This window comes from Dermochelys coriacea, chromosome 2 (assembly GCF_009764565.3).
Source record: "Dermochelys coriacea isolate rDerCor1 chromosome 2, rDerCor1.pri.v4, whole genome shotgun sequence".
NCBI classification, from domain to species: Eukaryota; Metazoa; Chordata; order Testudines; family Dermochelyidae; genus Dermochelys; species Dermochelys coriacea.
In genome coordinates, this window is record NC_050069.1 from 170948229 (window position 1) to 170966889 (window position 18661).

Here is an 18661-nt window from a genome sequence, read left to right on the forward strand (position 1 = left end):
TCACATAACCCTTCTCCCCTCTATTAAAAAGTGTGGTTATATGCTGTAGCATCAAATGAAAAGCTATCATTAAAGCCATCCCAGCTCAGATTCTATTAGTTAGTTTGCAGGTGGGCAAAATGGCCACTCAGAAGCTTACATAAATTAGACTGAATACTTCAAAGACTCTGAAAATCTTGGTAAAGCTTTATGTATTTGTACTAAAGCTGTGATCTGTAAGTTTTGCCTCCAGCCAACATCCATTCAAAGTGAAATGGGTCTAAAAAAAACCCCTCACAATAAATAGACACCTCATGAGGTATTATAGCCTACATGTCTTCTCCTTTGTATTTGGAACAAAGACAGCAGGAAAATTTTGAAAATCTTCCATAGAAAGAAAGAAAAAAAAGAGAGAGAAAAAAAGAAATAGGGGAATTGCTTTCTATTTTTTCCCCCGTTTGGTAAGTGGCTTCCTTTCTGCACACATGTCACAAAAGATCTATTTTAAAACACGACATGAGGGAAATGTGACCTCTGTACCAGCAGCAAAGTCTGAAGTACTGTTTCTCCATCTATTTTATGTTAGTCACCCAAGAGTTCGCTTTTACTTTCCTAAATCGGTTAGCTAGATTATATGCTATTTATGGTGGGCTGTGCGCTTTTCAGAAACCATTGTTTCTGGAAAAATATTCTACAGGCCTGCATAGCCTGGTGTGAAAAATCCAGGTTTTATTTTGCGGCTGACCCTCATGATATTGGGTATTATCATAATGGAGTAGAAAGCTTTAAGGATTGTATGGGAGATGCATGTTGGGTGTGGTACAGTTAAGGCTGAGAACGTTCTGGGACACAAAGTTCAACAGACTTTTCACTCACTACCAGTTCTTTTTTGTTGCTATTTTTGGTACAAGATCCTTTCTAATTCTAACAAGATGCATGCAGATTTTTAAGATAATGCTTGGCACTTATACAACGCCCACCAACACCTCAAAGCACTTTACAAACAATAGATTTATCCTCAGACTACCCCATCATAGAGAGACCTTTTGGTATCTTCATTTGACACATGGGGAAACCAAGTCTAAGAGAGGTTTACAGTCACGTATGCCAAAGCCAGATAGAAAGAATGGGGACTACTGGGAAACCAGGTCTCTTGTTTAACCATAAGATCATCCTTCTTCTCTTTGGGAATATCTCATTTTCCATGATGTAGTGTTATGGATTTGATTCCCTGCTAGCCTACACTTTGTAATGCTTTACCTATGATCATGGTGGCTGTGATGTGCTACCATTCTGACCTGGTAGAGTTTTACACCTATTTTACATGCTCACCACTTTGATCTCAAAATACTATATTTTGTGGCCCTCTAATGAGCCTCAGACCAGTTTGTGAACCAGTTTGAGAATCAATGTATAAGATGAGAGAGAGAAAAGCCAGCATGAGATCACAAATGGGGGTGTGAGGGAAGAAAAAATATAGTAATGGTATGATGACTTACGAAATAACATTAAGGTAACTTCAAACAAAGCCTATTTGCTAACTTTCAGATAGAACATACTAAGCTTTCAGTTCTGCTTCTAGTATTTAGGTATTTATAGGACAGTGAGTTCTCTATGTATTGCATGATGAAGCAATTTTTTTCTAAATGGCAATCTATATACCCTATCAGAAACAGACAACTTGCAGCAGTATACTTCAGAACCTTCTTCTTTTCGTACTCCTAATAGTAGTAATTGGCAAAAGAAGTTAAAATAAAGTAACTACTTATTCCAACCTTTAGCCCAAATTCAAACTGAACACAAACTAAATCTTTTCTGAATTTTGGAAATATTTGAATAATTTAACTTTTTTACAGTAGGAACTCAATGGGAGCTATTGGGTGTTCAGCACTTCTGACAATCAGACTACTTATTTAGATGCTTTCATATGGATTTTGGAGCCAAACTTTAGCACCTATTCTTGAAAATCTCAGGGCTTGTCTACACAAACAGTCTGTGGCAAGCTGGAATCCAAATCTACCCTGCACATGGACCCTGCTGACCTGCATTCCAGTTTGTTAATGCACTTGGATCTAGTCTCCTTTGAAACAGGATTAATCAAAGCACATGAACAATCTGTTATTGTGTGTTACCAGGGTCCACATGAAGAGTTAGTCCTCAGTAGGGGAGTATCAGCTTGAGGCACATTAAATGTCTGTGTAGACAAGCCCTTATATTTCATTTTTGCATGCCTATGACTTTCCTTGAACCATCCAGGAATGGAAAGAGACAAAATACCATGGGCAAGTCTATGTGTGACATTTTCAAAACTAAGTCCCAAGACTCAAGAGATTCCTACAGTTCTCCAAATTTGAGATGTCCAAAACAAACCTACAAACCTTTCTAGGGTCCTCCTAGTATGAACATGAGTTTTGCACAGTATCTCAGTTTCTGCCCATGATTCTATTTGCCAGAAATGAATGCTGGATTTACTGACTGCAGGCAAAGAAAAAACAAAACAAAAAAAAAAACCACAACACATTGCTCCAAATTCAGCCTTGATGCAATTCCACTGAAGGCAGGGCAGAATTTGACTCATTGTCTTGGTCTCACTTCGCAATTGTCTCAAGATTACACACAGAATACTGCTGTGGAAGTTACCTATAAACTTAGATTATTTTTCATTGTCTAAAAATGTACCTTTTGCTCCATCTGCCCTACATCATGGAAATGAAATATTAAATTGCCACTTAAAGAGAGACATAACAACTAGCCTGGATAATGAGGAAAGACAAATATAAAGGGGAAAAGGTAAGAGACAATGAAATTGTGTATGAAACAAGAAAAAGTGATAAAAGGAGGAAACAGATTAGTGAAAAATTTATCACTAGCTCCCAAAAGCTGGGTTATCCAATGCCCTGCTTTGTTGTTAAGTGAGGTAAGTTTTAAATGGAATTGCTGATATTGCAATGATACTACTAAATGTTCACTCTATATGCATGTCTAAAATTTGGAAATGCACAAGCAAATGGATATTCAGGCAGGCAAATGTAAAATTCATTCTGCAACAAATGTGCTGAACCATAAGTGTGTTGGCAGTTTACAAACCCCTTAAAAGACAAGTTGAGAGTGGGTGTATCTGCATTTTTGGAATTTCCCTTAAGAACAGAACATCAGCTGCAAACATATTAGCACAGTTCTTGATGAATTACAAGAATCACAACGACTAAGAAATTACAAAGTTGGTAATCATAGGGCATAAAAAAAGCAGAATATCTTGAAGCACAAAAACAGTTTTAACAGAATTTTTCTTACACTCTTTATTGAGTGTGTCTCTCCGGTCTCATCTCCTGTTTCTCCTTATTATCCCTTTGTGCACCACACTACTGCTTTTCTAGCCTTCTGACTCGCATCTCTGTCTTCTGTGCTGCAGCATGCTCCTGGAGTGGCCTCTCTGGGTATGTCTACAATTAGAGACATGTGGCTGGTCTGTGTCATCTGACTTGGGCTCATGGGGCTCGGGCTGTGGGCCTGTTTAATTGCAATGTAGAATTCTGGAACCCACCCTGCAGGGTTCCAGAGCCTCAGCTCCTGCCCATGCCTGGAAGTCTACACTGCAATTAAAGAGCCCCGCAGTCTGAGTCCCATGAGTCTGATTCAGCCATGCCTGGGCCTAGCTGTAAAATTTTAATTGCAGTTTAGACATATCCTTACTGTAAGCATAAGCCCTGGCATGTTCTCCTTCAATTCTCTCCTCACTGAACAATTTCTACAAGGCCCATCAGTGCTAATTCCAATATTGAAAGCTCTAACTGTAGAACAGGTCCTTCATACATATAGATTTGAACTTTATTTGACCCAAGTAAAGACCGTAAAGGGTATTTGAATCAATAAATTCCTATAAAATAGTAACAGGCATAAACAGCAGTCCTAGTCTCAAATCAATCTGAGAACATTTTGAAGATTCAAATATGCATTGTTAAATTAACCTCTTTTGTCAGCCCATTCTTTCTTCCATTCCTCATTCTGATTTGCTTTTCAAATCCTGCTGTTCTCTGAAGAATCAGAGGAAGCTTGCCCTGCACCAATGAAAACCGCTCCTACTCCCCTCTTCTCACTTTAGTACCAGCCTCAGTTCAACAATAAATAAATCATGACAGCTGGGTAAAGAATGCAAAAAATAAATCACGCATATGTATTTGTATCCAAAAGTGCAATTCAGTTCTGCCGTATTTGAGATTGAAGCTGTGTGTGAGGGAGATGATGGGGGAATCATCAATCAGATACATGAAAAATATCACCAAATGCACTGAAGAAGTTTTGGGTAACATGTCTGTGAGCAGTCTGCCCTGCTCTAGTGCTATTGATCCCATTTAAATACCACACAGTACTTGGGTTGGAAGAGTTTTAGTCTCAGTTCTGAAGTGGGTGTGGGATCAGCCACACACCTGTGAGTCTCAGACATCAGAACCGGCCAGAACTTAGAGTGTGCTGGAAACAGAGCAGGAGCAGCACACAACTCCTCTTCCACAGGCTGTGAAAGAGCACAGCACAGTCCCCATTTCTCCCTAAGTACAATGGTGTGAGAAGTTCTAACATTGAACATGGCTAATAAGAGTAAGAGTATTAGAGATAATTAGAGAGCACAGAATTTGACTGTGGCTTCCTCTGGTGGATTAGGAGGCTTCTACCAGTTTTCTATCATGGCTGAAACAGCTCGCTAAAAAAGTGGGAAGCTACCCCACCAGAGGTCATTATATAAAACATAATCCATTTCTATATTTTACTGCATGGCTGATTAGGTATGATAATCACTTTTTCTTCTCATGTCTTCCCAAGATGTCCCTATAGTCTCACCCATTACATGTTTTTGGATACTGAACTCCATAGCGAGCCAAAACTTTCCATGTTCTATAGATCTGTTTTTTCTAATGAAGTCCTCTATCCCAACATGTTCCTCCATCACAGCCACAGCACTACTACTTTAAAGAGCACATATTAACACATTCTCCAGCAGAAGTCTTTAACAGAATCGATTAGATCTAAAGGAGTACCCTCATGACAACACTTGCTTGAAATATTTTTATTACATGAGTCCTGAAATTTCCCTTTGAATTATGGTGTTAGCAAATGCACACACACAAATACTGAGAAATCAAGAGCTTATAATGCATTATTATTCTTATTAACATTTATATTTCAGTTGTGCCTAAAGGCCAAAAACAGATATGGGCCATTTGTGTAAGGCAGTATACAAACCTTTAACATACGAGCATCCCTACTCCTAAGAGTATTACAAATATAAGTACTGAAAATGGTATATGCACATGACTGAAACCATCAGCTGCCAGACTGATACTCATGAAATACTGAAGGTAGTGAGATAGAGATGGCTGGGGCCTTCAACATGACATTAATGGAGGACTTTTTTCCCCCATTACTGAGTAAACCCCCCTAATCCAAAGGAGGTTCAGATCAAGCCTAAATTCAGTTGACCTCTCTACAGACAGGATAGTCCCCAAGGGAAAGGATAAGTGACTCTTAAGCTTTGCTGCAACAGAATTCTGTTCAGCTTCCTAAGGAAGCATTCTCTGCTTCTCTATATTCCTTCCTAGCCCCACCTTCTCACCCCCTTCCAAACAGGGTGCACCATTTTTTCATATTTATAAAATTACATATAGGTGCCCATTCAAAAGCTTTGGTTAGCCTGCCATTACTTAAAAACACACAGCAATTAGATAGATGTGGTTACTGTTCTTTAAACTGCTTGTAATATACTCAGCATATAGTTTACCATATACTGTATGCCAACAAACTATGTCAAGTGACAAAAAACAGTGGGTTATGTCAGATTATGTAGCTGTAGAAACTATTGATTTTTTGCTACTGGACATAATCTGCTGATTAAATTACAGTATATAGTAAGCATAGGGACAATCGAAACTTTCCTGACAAATGAGCTGCTGCTACAGCAGCGGAGCACAGAATTTAAATACTCCAACTTGATACATTAGAATATTTTTGTTTAAGAAAGTAAGTAAACAAGGAGCTGAAATTAGATGATTATATAGTTAAATTAGTATATTACCAGGTGGATCAACAATTTATAAGCCAGATTCTACCTGGCCCTTCATGAGATCACGGAGTAGGCGAGGGGTGCAAGGATTCTTCTCATCACCTGCACAGCCTGTATTAAGAAACAAGTAGATTTAAAGCTTTCCTGTTCCTTCTGTTACACCTGGTGCTCCAAATGGGGCAGGGAAGGGCAAGCAGGAGACAGAGGCCATGTCTCCCCTCTCCCTCCCTCCCTCGCACCTTGCACCTTTACCCCCAAACCCTGTCCAGCAATGCTGTCAGCCTGTACAGGGTGGGTGCAAATTGAAGCCCACCAACAGATAGAGTAGAAGATAGGTTGAATGATGCCTCCCGGTTTCCCCCTCTGGACCACTGTGGATGTACACAGTCCTCACAGAGTTAAGTCAAACAGGCACAAAAAAGCTCTGCATGAAAAAGTCATTACTGAAAGATGCAGCACTGACAGTATGAAAAAGGTAAAGTGTGTAATTTGATCACTTAGGCTTGGCTCTGGTCTCATAATATACTTGCGTGAATGTGGATTGACTTTAATAGTTTTAAACTGGTGTAAATGAAATCACACTCTTGTCTCTTAAGAGTGATAATAAAGTCAATGGGTAGAATGATGCTTATCCTAAAAGTAACAATACCATGGGGTAAATCTGACATAGCATATGATCAAGAAGCAATTATTCGGAACACATAAGCATGTAAAAGAATGAATGCTAGGTAGTGGGCAGAGCAACTGTTTGGATTTATACAACCACTACTCTAACTAGTCTAATCACTTCTTGGCTGTTTTTCCCCGTCATTCTTAGATATTTTTAAATGAATTTAGGACCCAATCTAGGAAAGCACTTAATATGTATGTAACTTTAAATGCATGAGTAATCTCAAATACTTTGCAAGCCTAGCGTCTTAGTACTCATAGAAGGTGTTGTCTTGACAATCCTAGAGACTGAAGTCCAGTCTTTGCACAAACAGGTATATCACAAGTGTAGTGCATGCATCCCCTCCAGCAACCGGTTACCTGCTTTGTGTGTGCAGGTTTCTGTGTGGAAAGCACATGTGCATATTTTATAGATGTAACAGAAACCCATATTTGAAACTTTTAAAAGCAAGTTTACCTCAGTATTCCTTTAAAAGGATTTCATTGCATTTCTCGCTCAATTCTCAGGCACAGAAAGTGTTTTCTTTTTTGCACATTCTTTCAAGTAGACTTCCTTGTGTATTTTCCTTCTACTTCAGTTTATACAAGTAGATCTGTAGTGACATGGCTATCCAAGGATTTTAAAAAGGAAAATGTATCATTTTTTTCATAGGTCAGAGACAGGCTGTATTTTGTAACATTCCTTTTCTTTAAGTTTCAGCAATTAACCTGAACTACTGGGCCATAGGGCTTTTCTACACTGCATGCATGTACACCAAAGTGCTGCACTGTAATTCCCTTGTGTGGATGCTGTGGGCATGAATTAAAAGATACCTAGTTCGCACCAACATAGGTTGCCAGGTGTCAGGTTCTCAACCGAACACCTGGTCAAAAAGGGACCCTGCTCAGCCTGGTGAAAATGAATGAGTGAGTCAGGGTGTGGGAGAGTGAGCGATGGAGGGAGTGGGGGATGGAGTGAATGGGGATGGGCCTTGGAGAAGGAGTGGGGCAAGGGTGTTCGGTTTTGTTTGGTCAGAAAGTTGACAACCCTAATCATAGTCCAAATTGTGAGGCAGCACAGACATAATGTAACTGAGTTCTGTTGACTAGAGCTCTTCTCTTTTTAGCAGTTTATTTAATATGTATTTGTAAGAAGCAGTTGCCTCATTTTCTATTTTTAATTCCAAAATAATTAAAACACTCTCCACTGTCTCAGAGTTCCCCAGTGTCTACAATAAAGACTTCTCTTTTTTGTTTTAAATGTCATGTTGCATTATAAACGTAGATCTAATATACTAAACTGACTAAGCAGGACTCTACAGAAGACATGTTTGAGGTTACCACCCCTGGTGTGGAACTACATTGTGAAAAGTGTATCTGACAGCAACCCTGTCCCACATCCACAAGACATGTAATGTTAGCTTATAAGGCAGTTATTTATGTATAATACAAACAGCAAAATTATCAGTAGGAAACAGTGATAAGTCCATTTCACACAGGAATAGTTGAAGTTAATCTAATGAAACCTTAAATCCTAGCTCTTCCCATCCCCCTCCAAAATATAGAGAGGGAAAATATCTATTCCCAAGAATAAATAATTAGAAGTAGATACCATTGCAAGTCTTTCAACTTTGTTAGGATATATAAAGTGGTTACTGAGTCCATTATCACCCTTCGTTCTATTTGTACTCCACACATTTCTGTATACAAGGATGGTTACTCTGGGAACATCATCTAGATGTGACACTTGGCGTGCTAAAAATTGGTTGTGTAATGAAAGTGTTCTTCAAATGAGATGAGTGGAATGTTATAGAATATGGGTGTAGGAATGCATTGCATGAGATCTCTTAGGACATGAGGGTCCCTCAGACACATGGCAACCAGTACAGATTTCAGTCTATTTGGGAATGACGATCAAATAAGAAAAAAATTTCATTTATTCTCCATGAACCTGTACACAGAACAAATGCAGTCTTAATCACTGGTTTCAGAGTAGCAGCCGTGTTAGTCTGTATTCGCAAAAAGAAAAGGAGTACTTGTGGCACCTTAGAGACTAATAAATTTATTAGAGCATAAGCTTTCGTGAGCTACAGCTCACTTTAATGCATCCGATGAAGTGAGCTGTAGCTCACGAAAGCTTATGCTCTAATAAATTTGTTAGTCTCTAAGGTGCCACAAGTACTCCTTTTCTTTTAGTCTTAATCACTGTTACTGTTCAATTTTATGAAGAATTTTGAGATAGAATTTGTATGACATATGTTAACCAAAGTACAGTTGTATTCTATTAGCACTGGTGGGCGTGAAGCTGAAGTATTCCAGTGGTAGAAATTGTTATGCTTACAGCATACAAACATAGTAGTTAGATAAAAACAAAGTACTCTTTTAGGAATGTTGCAATGTAATACTACTTTTTTTCTTAAAGTCCAGAACCTTAACTCACAATAACCAAAAACAGAAAGAGAGAGAAAGCAGGCTGCTCCTTCAGGCAGAGAGGCACAACTCACCCTCCTTTTCTCTAGGCTGGTTCTCTGTAGACTGTCTCAAATCCCACACTTCCCTACAGAGCACCCTAACCTGCAAGCAAGACCAGGAAAACCATTGGTATTTAATGTGATAGTGTATATTTTTGATACAGTTTTCAATACACTGATGCCTTGTTTAAAGTTTATTAAAGTCAATAGAAGTATGCCATTGTTTTCTATGGTCTATGAGTCAGGCACTACTGTATCAATTCAGAAGTCTTTCTGATTAAAATAGAGATTCACATTGTTTCAGTTATTACATGTTGATCCAGCTGACCAGTTTTCTGGAGATGTTTTAATAACCATGACAGGCCAAACTGCACTCTTTGATGTTCATACGTAACTCTTGTTAACATTATTGGCCCCCATACACATGCCTTCCAGGGCAGAATTTAGGTCATAGATAAATAAGACAAAGTTAGAAAATATCAGAATACAGAGTAGCAATTTGACTGTGTCTGGAATTTCCTGTGCCTGTTTACATAGGGCTCCTTATACTAAATTATAATAAATAATCCTTACAATTGTTTTGGACTGATCATGAAGAAGAAACTAATTGTGAAGGACTTCTCACAAGAGCAAGCCATTCTACTTAAGTAAGTGAGCCCTAATGCTTCAAAAACTCTGTTACTTTATCCCGCATTTACATCTCAGCAGGCCTTTCACCGTCTGGGGCAAAATTTTGTCCCAGGCAAAATTTTGTCAGTGAGCTTCACTAAGAAGTGACCACTTGAAAATAGTCAAAGAATTAACTTTTTTTCATATTTTATTGGTGTAATGAAAATCCATATTTAGGTTATTTCCCCCCTTCTAGTCCTGCATTTCTTTAACATGGAAGCTAATGTGATGTGACAAAAGCTGGATTATGGCATCACTGAATGAATTGAGCAATGGGAATATGGCAATCAGGAGGGAGTTATTTCTGTGGATTTCCAAATAGCTTTCTGATCAATGGGAAAGGAAATATGGAAAGTGTGTCTAACATTATAGGCCCAGATTCACCAGAGAACTTAAATGTAGGCATATGCTAAGTCCATCCCTATTCAACAAAGCATTAAAACTCATGTTTAGCTTCAATGCAACATAAGCATATGCTTAAAGTTAATCATGCTGCTTAATAGAGATGAACTTATGTATACGATTAAGTACTTTGCTGACTCCTTAGTACCTGATTCTGCAAGATGTTGAGTGCCCTCATCTCTTACTGAGTCAGTGAGAATGGAATGGCTAAATCTCTCACAAGGTCAAGATCTTAATTCGTTTTGGTAAAATATGTTTTTTAAATTTTCCCTCAGTGAATAAGTTTTTGTTTGTTTGTTTGTTTTAACCTGGATTGAGCCAGATCAAATTCATTCCTGTTGTAAATTGAATGAAGTCAAATTTGGCCTGTTGTGGTCATGTGTTTTGTGTATCTTCCAATGCACAGCAACTTGCAAGAGCCCTTTTGCTAGGTTCTCCTGCCTCCTTCGTGATAGCAACTGCTAATTGTACCAAACTGTTCAGCGCAACGTGGAATAGGATGAAAAAACAATTACTCTCACTTATAATCAAATCAGGAACTAAACCTATCACTCTACAAGTGAAAGACAACTATACTAGTCTAATGTACTACTCAGTCCCATCAGAAATTATCTTTCAAAGTAGATCTAGGGAGACTTGTCAAAACTGACCTGAAGTCATACAGTCTTTCATTAGGCAGTAAAATGTATGGACTCAGCCATATCCGTTATTAAATTGGAAAGGTGCAAAAATATTTGACATCTCTGGGGTGGAAGTTATACATGTAAAAGACAGGGTTTTTAGTTAATAAAATATCAGATTAAACAACATTCCACCATTCTCCTGTAACTAAAAATACTTAAAATAAATATACTAATTAAAACTTTCATAAGCCCATCCAGAATTGATAAATTTCCTAAAGGGATACTACTGATTCATATTCATATTTATTCTCAGTTAATTGGACTGTGCAAATTTAATATTATGTTTTACCTGCAAGAAATATTATTAAATTGCACCATACTTTACGAATTGCTAAACAGATGCAGACTGCTCAATCCCAAAGAGCGATTAAGAGGTGTGGGGGGACACAACACCTTTAGATGCCCACTACACGTTGAGATGCCCACGTCTTTCACTGAAATGACAATTTTATTTTTTATTTTTTAACTCATAACAAAAACCTGCCTTTTTTGATTCAGTACAGTCTTGGAGAGAGGGAAGCAATAAACTTATCTCTTCATGTTAAGAATGAATTGTAAAAACAAAGCCACATTGCCATCAAATAAACTATTAGATTTTCTGAAAATTAAAAGTGACCTGTTTTTATTAATTAGAATTAATGTCACATTATTTTTACATTTTGGAACTATCACTGCCTTGTACTTGACAGTCATTCTTGCCAAGTTGGTCTCAACACCTGATGGTCTCCTGTGACATTTAACAAATCAGACCAGTTAGTAGCAGACGTTCCTGTAAATATGTCACTTCACTCATGAACACCTGCGGGGGCAGGTGCCCTCTAACTCAGTGGGCAGGATACTCATACAATTCTAAGCCTATATTCTTCATTACAGATTTTATCCAGATCGTAATAATATTTATTGTGACTGGCTTGCAGGGAGGGGTTGCTGTAGTTCCAAAAATATCTATCCCAATTATTCTGTCCACAGGCCTTTCAATGTATTGTCTTACACAGGAAAGGATTCAAACTAGTTTCTGACTGTGACCCAGGGACACCTTGATGCCAGCAGGCAGAGGATAAAGGGGGTGCATAGGGTTTTAGAGGGATCCCCTAAGTTGGATATGTGTATAATAGTCCACCAAAGGGAGGCAGGACTGGATCTCTACCAAGATCTCTACCAAGATCCAGTAGTTCACTGGGTGTCATAATTACTGCAAAATGTACATACAGATAATAATTAAGGAGTTATGTACTTACACTAAAAATTATGTTCTTAAGGTCATGGAGTTAAGGTATGTCACAAGGAGGTGAGATGCCTTGGAAACATTCCTTCTAGGCAGGAGGTTACAGATGCCTAGCTCCCAGCCATGCCAGTTATGTATTATATGCCTCACAGTGTATGCCTATTTGTATACTGAGTCAGCTGCAAAGGGAGAGATTGTGAAATCTACAAGAATAAACAAACAGCAGAGCAGGGTGTCCAGTTTATGAATAAAGACAAAGGATTGTTCTGGTATGTGATAAATGAGGGGGGGTTAACTCCCTTTTATGGACACCCAGCCAGCCAGTAGCTATAAAATCTCTCTTATCAGCTGTTCTCTAATTGTTCTACTTGTAAAGAGTTACAAAGTCTCACTACTATACATAGGTAAAAGGAAGTGAGTGGGCACCTGGCCAAAGGACCCAATTGGAAGTCTTGAACTTTTAAAATTGAAAAACAACTCCCCTTTTGTCTGTTATTCTTGGTGCTTAATCCTTATAATACTCTTTTAAAATCCGCAATAGCCTGAGTTCCCAGATGTATTTTCTCCCTTTTAAAAAAAGTAAAATTTACCTTTTTTAAGAACAGAATTGGATTTTTGTGTCTTAAGAAGTTTGTGCACATGTTGTTTAATTAGTTGGTGGCAACAGCTAAATTCCCTTTTTTCCCCCCTTTCTCAGCTCTTCTCTGGAGCGGGGGTGAAAGGGCTTCAGGCTACCCTACAGGAAGGAATTCCCAAGTGCACCTTCCTGGGCTCTCAAAGGGGTTCTGCATTTGGGTGGTGGCAGCGTTTACCAGTCCAAGGTTAGAGAAAAGCTCTAACCTTGGGAGTTTAATACAAGCCTGGAGTGGCCAGTATTAATTTTTAGAATCCTTGCGGCCCCCCCCCCTTCAGCACTTGAAGTGCCAGAGTTAGCCTTGACATGGTATATCTTAGAGTACAAGGGGACAAATTGAGTCCTTTCCTGAGAAGGCAAACTGACAGCTGTTATGTCTCATGAAAGCAGGGTCACAGACAGCCTGGCTGTAAAAACACTGCATGGATTTTCGGTGAGCAATACTCTACAAGACATTACTGTATCTTGTTAATTAAATTTAGACACTAGAATGCTAGAATTTTATTTTCTATGTAGCCATTTGTTTCCAATACTTCTACTTGCTATCACTTGAATCTCTGTGCTTTGTTAAATAAGCTTGCACTTGATTTCACTATAAACATATCTAGGTGCTGTGTGTTATGTAGAGCAATGATCTGAGATGGATCTGGTAAGCTGGGGGATACTGCTTTTTTGGAAAAAGAAAAGGAGGACTTGTGGCACTTAAGAGACTAACAAATTTATTTGAGCATAAGCTTTCGTGAGCTGAGCTGTATCTCATGAAAGCTTATGCTCAAATAAATTTGTTAGTCTCTAAGGTGCCACAAGTCCTCCTTTTCTTTTTGCGAATACAGACTAACACGGCTGCTACTCTGAAACCTGCTTTTTTGGAAGCAGTGAATCTGTGAATACTGGTAGTATCCAGTGGACCAGGGGGCTGGACAGTTTCCAGGGAGATGCTCAGAGGCCTCAAGGGTTAGAGTGTGCCTATTGCTAACCTGTAAAGTGACAGCCAGGCCTGCAAGGCCCAAAGGGGAGTGCTTGTGTTGCCCATGGCCTGTGGAGTTGGGGAGCTGACCCACTGCAGGTATGGATAAGGCTTCCTAATGATTAGAGAAGATGGTAGTGAGGAATCTCACAGCCCTAGGTACCTCCAGGAAGTGTAACACCAGCTAAGGCCCTGATCCTGCAAAGATTTATGAATATATTTACTTTATGCATTATTAGGATTCTGTAATGGAATAAACTCATCATCAAAGTGTCCCCTCAATCCAGGATGTGGCATTGTAGGGGTTCTTCCATTCTAGTCTTCTCTACAGTCTGCCAGTCTGGTTCTGCCACAGTCTGCAGCTTCCATGGCTAAGTCCTTCAGCCAGATCACCTTCTGAGGTAACAAAAAGTCCAACAAAAAACCCAACCAAACAAAAGGTTCTTCTGCTCCTCTTGTGCTACTCTTCAGTCTTACTTCTGGGCTCAGTTCCGAGCCCCTTCTGGGCTACCTTTAAGTCCTTCCCTACTCTGTTAGAATGCAGTGACACCCAAGTGGCTTTCCCCAGAAGTCTATCACTCACTGAAGTTCACTTCACTCCTACTCTCAGGTCCTGAAGACTTTATCTTCTAGTGAACACTGTCTCTCAGGAAGTCCTTTCCCCCTAGCAGGCTCCCACTGCCTCCCCTCCCAGGGAACTGTGGCAGCTTTTCCCAATGACCTTCTTGCAGATACTACCTCCAGTACTCCCACACGTGCCTAACCTGCTTTCTGTAGTTCCACCTCTGAGTTCAATCAACCTTTTTTATGAGGCCCAAGTTTTCATCAGCTGACTTTTGACCTCATTAGTCCCACCCTTCAGGTTGGAAACCAACTAATTTTGGTCCCTTAGAAGGTCCAACTACTTCATGACATAGTCCCATTGATGTCCCTAGAGCTTAGGTTCCTAAATGTCTATGTCACTTTTGAAAATGAGATTTAGGCTCCTAAGTCAGTTAGGCATTGCCATACTGAGCTGAGAAATGGCTAAATGCCTTTCAGAATTTGGGCAGAAGAGCCTTAAATCCTGAAAGGACATTTTTACCTCACGGAACAAAGTCCATATAAACTGCATTATGCATTTTGTTGGTTACACGTCTTTCAACCTGAAAAATAGGCCCTCAACTGTTTGTTCCTGAAAGCCTGAATTCTGCCAGCAAACATGGAATTGTCTGGAAATCTTTCATCACAAGATTGTCTCTTGTACCCTCTGCATCTGCGTCATCATGTTTAGCTTTACTCTACCATTAGGAAGTGTATTAAGAACCACAAGGACTGGATGTAGTCAGAAGGAACTGAACCTCAGAAAATCTGTGCTATTAGTTGCTAGCCATTCATCTTTTAATCAATCTCATCTTCTCCATGTCTACTAAAATCAAAGGGCCATATTCCAATTAATCTCTACACACACAGCTGCTTCACATGTATGGGGATTCAAACATATTCAACAACAGTTAAGCTAATAGGTTGTAGTCTGCTTCAGCCAATCACAATAAAGATTATCAGTGCAATAGTTCAATGAAATCTCATTCTGAAATCAGGTTTAAATCAGTATCATTCCAGCCCCCTCCCCCCATTACTTCTCTTTTGACATCATAGTTTAGGGAATTCATTTTTTTAAAATCTACACATTTTCTCAGTTTTATTCTTATAAATGAATACTGGTTCCATGATTGCTTCACTCACCCTGCTGTTACTAATTCACATTTTTTATATCTTAACCACAATTAAGATTACAAAATTGGCATTTATGTGCTTTTGCTTCAGAATGGATCAACAAACAACAGGCACAAAAAATGACAACTTGAAAATTTTAGCTGAAGTCAGAGCCGCTCTGAGGGGAAGAGGGAGAAATGGGCAGTTTGCCCTGAGTCCCCCATTTGAGAGGGCCCCCAGATCAAATGGCATTGCAATGAGGTCACAGAACCACTCAGGTTTGGCCTGGCAGCCCCTGTCATAATAGAGGGATGGCTGGGAGAAACCTGAGTGGCACTGCAATCCCACATGCCAGGTTACAGTACCACTCACTGAAATTTGGCCCAGCGGCACCTCTGTCACAATGGAAGGGCAACCAGGCCAAACCTGAGGGTGTTGCTGTATACCCAGAGTTTGACAGTACTGCAGTAAGCCATCTTGTGTGTTCAGCCATTGCCAGCTGAAAACCAAACATCACATAGCTAGAAATAAAATTAAACCCTGAGAGGCAATGTTGTGTAACTGCATGTTTGCAGCTCTGCTAATCAGAATGGGAGTTTGGGATAGGGAGTTAACGTTCCATGAAAACAGAAGGAATGTTTGGATGGCCGACCTTGGTTTTAGGTGCCTCTGACATGTAAGTTTTATTGTTGTTATGACTAGAAATGTTTTGCTGATAAGGAGAATAATGAATTGTTATTGGCTGTTGCTAGGGCTATTATGAGTTATGTACTTAGTGAGGAAAAAAATGATAAAAAGTTTAGGTAGAAAGTGTGCTTTGGAGCAGTTCAAGGAAGCTTTTCTTTGGTCAAGGATGTGACACCTAAGTTCCCCAGCAGTCAGATGGAAGGAGGGCTCCCAGAAGCCTGTCTGTCGATTCCTGGAAACCATTTCAGAAGTTTTGGGCAACTATAAATGTTTGGAATGCTCTGAACTTGCTGCTACAGCCTGTGTGTGAATGTGTGTGCTTGAGACCTAATCAAAAAGTAGTTTTAGGTGAAAGCACTTTGGTTTATATCAATCATTTATCAGACGGAAGACTGTGCCCCCATTGATTTATTCCTGACACCGCCTGGAGAGAAACAGTTACCACTGCTTTGGGTTCTGAAAACCCTGGATAACCTTGCAACTCCATGTACCAGATTGCACTGTTTGGAGTGGGGAGCTGGGCCCAGACCTGTAGGAGAGGAGCTGCCACTGTGGGATAAGAGTGGTGGGGATTCACTCTCCAGCACCTCTTCTCAGATTCCCCTCAGTGGTAATTTTGTTTGAAGGGTGGGGCCTCAGTTTTAGATTTTGAGCCCTCCAAAACCTCTGTGTAGCCCAGGCTGAAGCAGTTTGGCAAAATGCCATGGACTCCAATGAAGCTATGCCAGTTTACACCAGCTGAGAATCTGGCCCTTGATTTTATAAAAGACATGGAAGATTGTGATAAGCCCATGGGACAAGGGCTTGAGCCATAGAACTGTATGTGATGTTTCATTCTGTCTGAATAACTGGAAAATATTTACAGATTCTGAATGAAGTGTCACAGAGTTCTCTGCTCTGCTGCCTTGAATGGCAAGGAACAGCAAAACTGGAAACAGTGCTGTCATATGTATTTACCCAGTGAATGAATCTAGTCTTATGGGTGCTGACTCCAGTGTTGTTTTTTATTTTTTGTAAATATTGGAGTTCATTATTGGCATAGAACAGTTTAGCATCTTGTAGGAGCACCCTTGCCCCTACAGTGCCGCCCTGTGTCCAGAAACAGTGTTGCAGGGGTCCTTTCAGTTTAAGGCCCCCTCCAACCCATCTGCTGTCAAGACAGTTGGTTGTCTTATGTGGCCTACCTCTCCAACCAAGTCACTGGTCAATCTATCCCCCTTTCGTGGTTAACAGAAAAGTCCAAAAATAAGTCCAGCACTCTTGGAATCTCTCTTCCAGCTGCTGTGTAACACTTTTTGTTCTTAACCATTTTCCCTCTCCCTTCGTAGTCTGGGGAAGCAATAGAGGAATCCAGGCCCACCTGCTCCACTGGGTTCCAGCTCCGGGCCCTTGTTCAGAAAAGCCAGAGTTAACCCTTCTCAAGTCCCTTGCTGTTCTCTGAGCTGCTTCCTACCTCTGTGGGCTTTCTAGCCCCTTGTTCAGTTTCTCCCTCTCTTTCTGGAGTGTTGGCCTCTCTGGTGGCTTCTCACCAGTTTGTCTGCAGGACCTGCTCTCCACAGTCCCTTTGCATCTCTGACAGCCACCCTGCCCTCCTCCCTTACAAACACTTTATCACCAGAGTTGCTGTGGGGCTGCCAATCAGCTCTGCACGAGCAGGCAGGCAGTTTCTGCATTAACCCTTTGGTTGCCAAACCAGCACTGGATGTATAGACCCCATGGCACACCTATGTTGGCATTACATGAGCGGTTTATACTATATTTGCACTGATTTATCTATGTATTTTATATAGGATATTAAAATATGTGAAAAATGTTTACTAAGTCAAGCGTGCAGAAGTTAGGAGATGCTAGAAGTATTGTTGCCTTTGCAGATTTAATTTGGATTCCTTGTGCATATACGGTATGATAGAGTCTGCTATGACATACCACAGATGATTTTTTGTACAAGATCCCTGCCTCATTCCAGTGACTGGGTAGTCTTTCGTATTTCTTTTAATGCTCTACATTCAATGTGCAGTCCCAGGCCTTATTTAAAGCACACTATCCAAATACTTTATTGAATACAATATTATATATATCATTAATGCTCATAAGCATTTCTGTGGTGCCCTCAGCTACAGTATCAGCGTGCTTCACAAATATTAATGATTTTAACTTTACAACACCTCTATCATATGAGATGGTAGTATCAGTCTCATTGTAAAGGTGGGAATTGAGACACAGATATTAATAATAAAAGTGTTCGCTAATTTTAGCTTTGATTAGAATTTTTTTTTAATTCTAAAAAAAAAAATCAAAATATTTCATTTTGAGATTTTTTGAAATGAATCATTTTGAGGTTTCAGTTCACAATGATTTTTCATTTCATATTTCCTTTAATTTTTTTTGAAGCTTAAAAATGGTAAAAATGTAAATAAACCTTTTTTTTAACCTGAAATGAAATTTTTAATTCTTCAATTTGCCAAATTCAAAAAAATTCCTTTTTTTGGTTTGATCCAAAACTAATTTTTATTTTTCAAAAAAAAAAAAGGAGTACTTGTGGCACC